Genomic DNA, 5,868 nt, shown 5'->3' with positions numbered 1-5,868 from the left:
CCAAAGTTGTTGTTCGTCCCGTATATACGGGACTAAAGCGTGTGTACAAGAAAGAGAAGGCGCATTGTATTGTTCTTTTAGGAAATTATTTAAGGGGCTCAGCGCCCCCCCCCCCCCACTTGATTTATTGGGGGGGGGCGGGCTGAAATAGCCTCAGCCCCTAGGTTCCGGCACTTATGTCTGCCAACGTGGAGGGGTAAGCCTGTCCGGAAAAAAAAATCAAAAGCATTATTTTGGACCTTTTTCTCCGGGTAAAAATCTTTTTCCGGTGCCTACATTTTTTTTGCGATTTGTCCAGCAACTGCACAGTATATGAATCAGGTGAAATACGAAAAAAAGGCAATCACAGTAAAACCCCTCTTTTGCAGGCACCGGCAGGATAAAAGGAGGAGCGACAGTAAATGTGGAGGGGAGGGTTATTAATGAAATTTCACAAAAATATATGTATATATGTTGTTATTTTTCTGTAAAAGGGGGGAAGGCGTTAACGCCCACGTTGGGAATCACTGGTCTATACCAAGGTCCATGTCCCCCACATCCTGGGGCAGGGCCCCTAGGCTGAGATATTAATTTATATTTTTTATTTTACACAAAAATTGCCACGTTTTTAAGACAAATAAATCACACTGGTCGAATGGTCGACGCGTTTCGGCTCTTCAATGGAGAGCCGTCATCAGGACCTCGTGGTCAGAACTCACACGAATGAAGAGTGATGTTTACGTCTGGTCGTCCGAAGAGTTCGCCTTTGTATTTGCTGCGTCCGGGCGGTCTTTGGATGCGAATTGGGGAGCCATCTGTTGTAAAGTGTTGAAAGTTTTTTCACGACTGAGGTTAATAAAGCCTGTCCAAGCTGACGAAATAGGTGGTGTGTTTCTTCCATCATTAACGAGGAAATTCTGGCATGTTCTGATGAAATATCCCTCGAGAAAATTCAATTCCGAATTGTGTGTTGCTTTTTTAAAAACAAATGCTTTGTCAAAATCAAAATGATGTGAATGTTGCCAGCAGTGTTGGGCAATAGCCGAATTATCCGTCCGTCCCTTCTCAACATGCTTTCGGTGTTCGAGAACTCGAATATTTAGATTTCTTCTAGTTTGGCCAATATATCCATTTTCACAATTCTTGCATGGGATGAAGTAGATACCAGATTCTTTGGAGGGTGAGAAACGCGTCGACCATTCGACCAGTGTGATTTATTTGTCTTAAAAACGTGGCAATTTTTGTGTAAATTAAAACCAGGCAAAGTTACTCATTTTTTTGTGATAATATTAATTTATAGCCTGAAAAAACAAGAAATGATGAAACTCATGCCGGAGTCCTGTCAGCCCGACTGCTGTGGGGAAAATGCCCAGGCCCCCAGAATAAATACAAGATTCATTGAGAAACCGGTTATTTGTGGAGATGAAGATTACAAGGAAGAAAATTCATCACTGCCCCCATGGGGACACGAACCCCGGTCTTTCGCTTGGAGTGGAGAGGACATTTCTATATGCATCCCAGAATAAAGCAGGTGTGTAAGGTCAAAGCCTCCTAGGTAGAGATCATGGCCCCCACATCATAGGCGGGGATAGACTTGAAAGTCTGGGGGGGGGGCACGGTGATTATCGCTAAAGGGGGGCAAGATGACGATGATGTCAATTCATATATACATTAGATCAGTGGACTCCACCTATGTCGCTGGGGGGGGGGATGACCCCCACGCGCCCCCCCCCCCGTATCTCCGCCCATGCCTCACGTCCTAGAGCAGGGTCCTAGGCTGGGATCTTTTCCAGGCCCCCCCCCCCCCAAGTCCAGACTTCCACGAGCCCTTTATGACGAATTTATAGCGTGAAAAAAAATGATGAAAATCGTCACGTAGCCCTGTCGAGCCCCCACCCCCTTCCCCTCCCGGTGGGACAAACATGATCAAATGATATTTTTTCACAAATATAGTACATTCGAAGTTTGTGGATTCACTACGGGGTTAAAATATGGGCTCGCTGGTTAAAAAGAAATCAAAATTTTACAATGAAATCAAAAATGAATTTAAAAAAAAGAGAGAGAAACACCAGAGGTGCAACATTCCCCGCGTGCCTCATCAGAAATCGTGATCAAATTATTTTGGCGTCAACACAAAACAATAAACATCGTCTGCCTTTTCTTGCTGTTGCCAGCCATTGGCTTGACTTGAAGCTCAGTCTCTCCCGCGCTGTCATCATCAAGGTATTTGCTGTTGTCGCTTCTTTTCTTTCTTATCATTCATTAGAGTGTGTTGATGTGAAGCCAAAAATATTCTTTAGACGCGTTTAATTCACACACATTATTATTATTTGAATGGTTTTCAAAGGGTTGGCGACAAGTGAGTGAAATAAGATCATTATTGAGATCATTTTTAGGGCTGTTTTACCAACTGAAATTTGTCCCCGAGACACGCAATTTCAAAGTATATCAAGCACTTATTATTCAGGCAATGATATTCGTTGATAGACATTGTGTGCATCTATTGTTTCGCCAATTGGCTGCTGAGAAGTTTTTCCCATGTTTCGGCAGGTCCCTTAATGTTGATAATAAATTTGATCGTTAATATATGTTTTTCAGTGTAATAAACACGTGCACACATGTCCAAAGTTGATGCTTCCCGTACGTAATGACTGCCATTGGTGAAATCTGCAAAACCCGTGAATAATCAAGAGCAATATTTTTTTCTTTTTAAGCTAAGCGGTGTGTGTGATGTCTTGAATCAAACGGATCCAAAAACGGGTACAGTGAAACGTTGTAGTAGAGGTATTATCGTTATAACGAGAGGCAACAGTTGAACATTAGAGTACAGACGTTTCCAAATAAGACTAAAAAAATATCGCTGTAGCGAGGTTTCACTTTATATACTTTATTTTTTCTGTGGGTTAAAATGTTTTTTTTACGAATCTTGAACGCTTTCTTTTCTTTCACCTTTTGTTTATCCCATTTTCTGAAGCAGAGATGAGAAATTGTGTGCGCTGGTTTCCACAAGTGTGGAGCTCAGCTGACAAGGCTCCAGCCCTGGACCAGTCTCATCCTGCCCGCCCCCACCACCACATCCTACTGCAGGGCCTCTTGGCTGGGATCTCCCAAACCAGACCAGCTTTTTCACGGGCCCCTCTATGGTTAATTTAAAGTGAAAAATCAGAAATTTATAAGAATTTTTCTGGTCCTCCTTAGGGCCAGAGCCCTGTCAACCCTGTCCTTCTGGGGGCCATGGTTCTCATTGTTTTATGTTTTTCCACACCCTGAATTCATTATAGAGAAGCTAGAGTAAACGCCAAAGATTCCAGCCTAAAGCGCATGTTCCAGTATGGGGGGGGGGGCGCTTCATTGTGTTAGAAGCATTGAAATAGTCAGACTATAGTGTAACGCCTATCCCTTTCACAATCACTTCACTTGCACAGCCAAACCCTCTGATAATGTCAACCTCATTTGGCGCCAGAAAAATTTTCAGTGAATAAATTTTTCCATTTCTAGGAATAATACGCATTAAAATGTGATTTGATGAATACAAAACTCATAGCGTCAAAATTCTGCAAAGAAAATGGTGGCATTAAATCAGGGTTCCACTGTATGTCAGTTTTCATGGACTCCTGGTAGTATGATTATCCCTGGTAAGGCCAATTAGGCTCATTTGTTATTTAGTCACCATATGAGTTACCACTTTGGGAATGCACAGCATGTGTCTATACAGTAGTCAAATTCATCCCAAACTTTTGCGAGCATGTTTGCATCCACTACGAGTGGATTTTCTGTGGCTGCGGAGTACCTGCAAAACTCTGTCGGGTGCGCTCTACATTTTTGTCTGACATGCAGGGACGGCCAGGGGGATCTCCCTTTACACAGACAACATGTATCTCTGAATTGTTTATATCAGCGGTTCTCAACCGGCGGCTTAAGGAAAATAAAATAAATAAGTAAATTTGATAGATAAATGAAAAAAAAAAGTCCTACAGGTTCCACCATAAAAATTGTATACAAAAAATGGCTTCTCGAGTCAAACAGGGCTCCGATATAAAAGTTATGTACTAAAAAGAGCTCCGCGAGTCAAAAAAGGTTGAGAACTGCTGGTTTATACCATCACCTAATGCTCTGAGCGATACAAAGTTTAACCCCAGGGTATTTTCGACGAAAAGCATTTTGAACAGTTCTTACGGACTCTCACTTCGCGAAGCTTAGATCACAAAACAATTTCTGTTGTGCAGTGCAGTCGCCATCTTGACAAACACTGAAGTGGCAGAAGAGCATTAGCACTACCTGTCAGCAACTGCGTGAAACTTGAGATTTTCCCCTTTCCTACATTATTTGATCAAGATGGATTAAAAGCTGAATAGTTATGATTTTTTAAAATCAGGTGAGATTCTTTTTGAAACACATTGTATTGTAACAATAATAAAATGGGAGAGGCATATTTTTATCTGACAATTTTTGTATTTTAAAGTAAGTGATTAAACATATATTGCTGTACGAAGGTATCAACAACTGGATGTTGCGAAGATATATTTTGGAAAGAGAGAAAATTCAACTGCCCCTGCGGGGAATCGAACCCACATCCTTTCACTTTCCGGGTGAACGCCCTAGACCACTAGACTACAGAGGCACCGGATCTCTAAACCTTTCCTTGGTCTAGGGCGTTTACCCGGAAAGTGAAAGGACGTGGGTTCGATTCCCCGCAGGGACAGTTGAATTTTCTCTCTTTCCAAAATATATCTTTGCAACATCCAGTTGTTAAAACCTTTGTATGGTAGTGGAGAGTGATGTCATCCTTGAATATATTGCTGTGTTGTTTTTTTCATGAACATAGATTCGCTGCGTGACCCTTGCCGCTCCCCAGTCAGAAAAATGAAAATTAATACAGCGTTTTTGTACACATCTTTTTCAATTCAACCTATGATGACAGGTAGCTTTTTTTTATTTGACATATAGTAAACACTTTTCACTACTGCACTTTCATTGATGTACACCTTGTTGCATTACACCCTATAAGAATTATTTGTTATAAATCATAATTTCATTAAAAAAAATACAATCCACAGCACTTATTAGTCTGTAATTAATGAGTTTCTACTGTCTAAGGATTTGCCAGTTACCAGCAAACAGATATCCTAGATGATGTCCTCTTCTCACATGAAATTACAAAACCGAATCAATATTCATGTTAGGTGGTTCTCCAAGTAAGTTGAAAGCCCATTGATACAGAGTTTCACCATGCCAGGCACTGAAAACATATTACTGAGAATTTTTCATTCATATTTTAATAGTGAGCGGGGCAGTCATCAAAAAGCAGGAGTTAGCTCGTGACTGGCAAAAAATGTTAAATGAAGCTGAATGTTGTTGATTATCGAACGATGGCTTTTATAAAGACTCAATCTTCTTCAAAACTGATTTCCAAGCAAATGGTTCGGCTATTCACACTCCCTGTTTTGAATATCTCGTAAATTGATACACCTAGCGATACCCTTAGTAGAAAGACCTTTTAGTAAAGAAGTCCTAACCTTTTAGTCTTAAGAACTGAAGATATTTAATGTTTGGAGAGTAAAGGTATATCATTTTATACTTTCCGTGACTTTGAATCACCAAGTTTCTCAATGATTCGGGTATGTGAAATGGCTGGGGTGAGTTCGATTCTTGAGACATTCAAGTTAATTATTATTTTTATGTTTTGTAACGACTTACCACTTAAGGTTTTTTTTTTGTCTTTTTCTAGTTTTAGACTTTTGGAATTGATGATTTTCTTCCCCATAATCAAGTTAGTGTCCCTCTAATTTTTTTTTTTGTGTTGTCATATCTAATGTTGTACAAAACGCATGGATGTATGTGTGTGTTGTCCTTGTCTTGTGTTATGTGTAAAAAAACACATAACACAAG

At 40.5% G+C, this 5,868-nt stretch overlaps 1 non-coding gene across 1 annotated transcript; it reads right to left on the bottom strand.

Annotated features, from left to right (window-relative positions):
• Window positions 1-4,526: 4,526 nt before the first annotated feature.
• TRNAS-GGA (transfer RNA serine (anticodon GGA)) lies at window positions 4,527-4,600 on the bottom strand. The gene has a single exon. It is a non-coding gene; the product is annotated as a tRNA-Ser (tRNA).
• Window positions 4,601-5,868: the final 1,268 nt, after the last annotated feature.

Source organism: Pholcus phalangioides, unplaced genomic scaffold, assembly GCF_987345545.1.
Source record: "Pholcus phalangioides strain wild (caught in Gottingen) unplaced genomic scaffold, Ppha-v1.0 ptg000012l_1, whole genome shotgun sequence".
Classification (NCBI taxonomy): Eukaryota; Metazoa; Arthropoda; class Arachnida; order Araneae; family Pholcidae; genus Pholcus; species Pholcus phalangioides.
The sequence above is the reverse complement of the archived record's forward strand: the minus strand, read 5'-3'. Positions and strand labels throughout refer to the sequence as shown.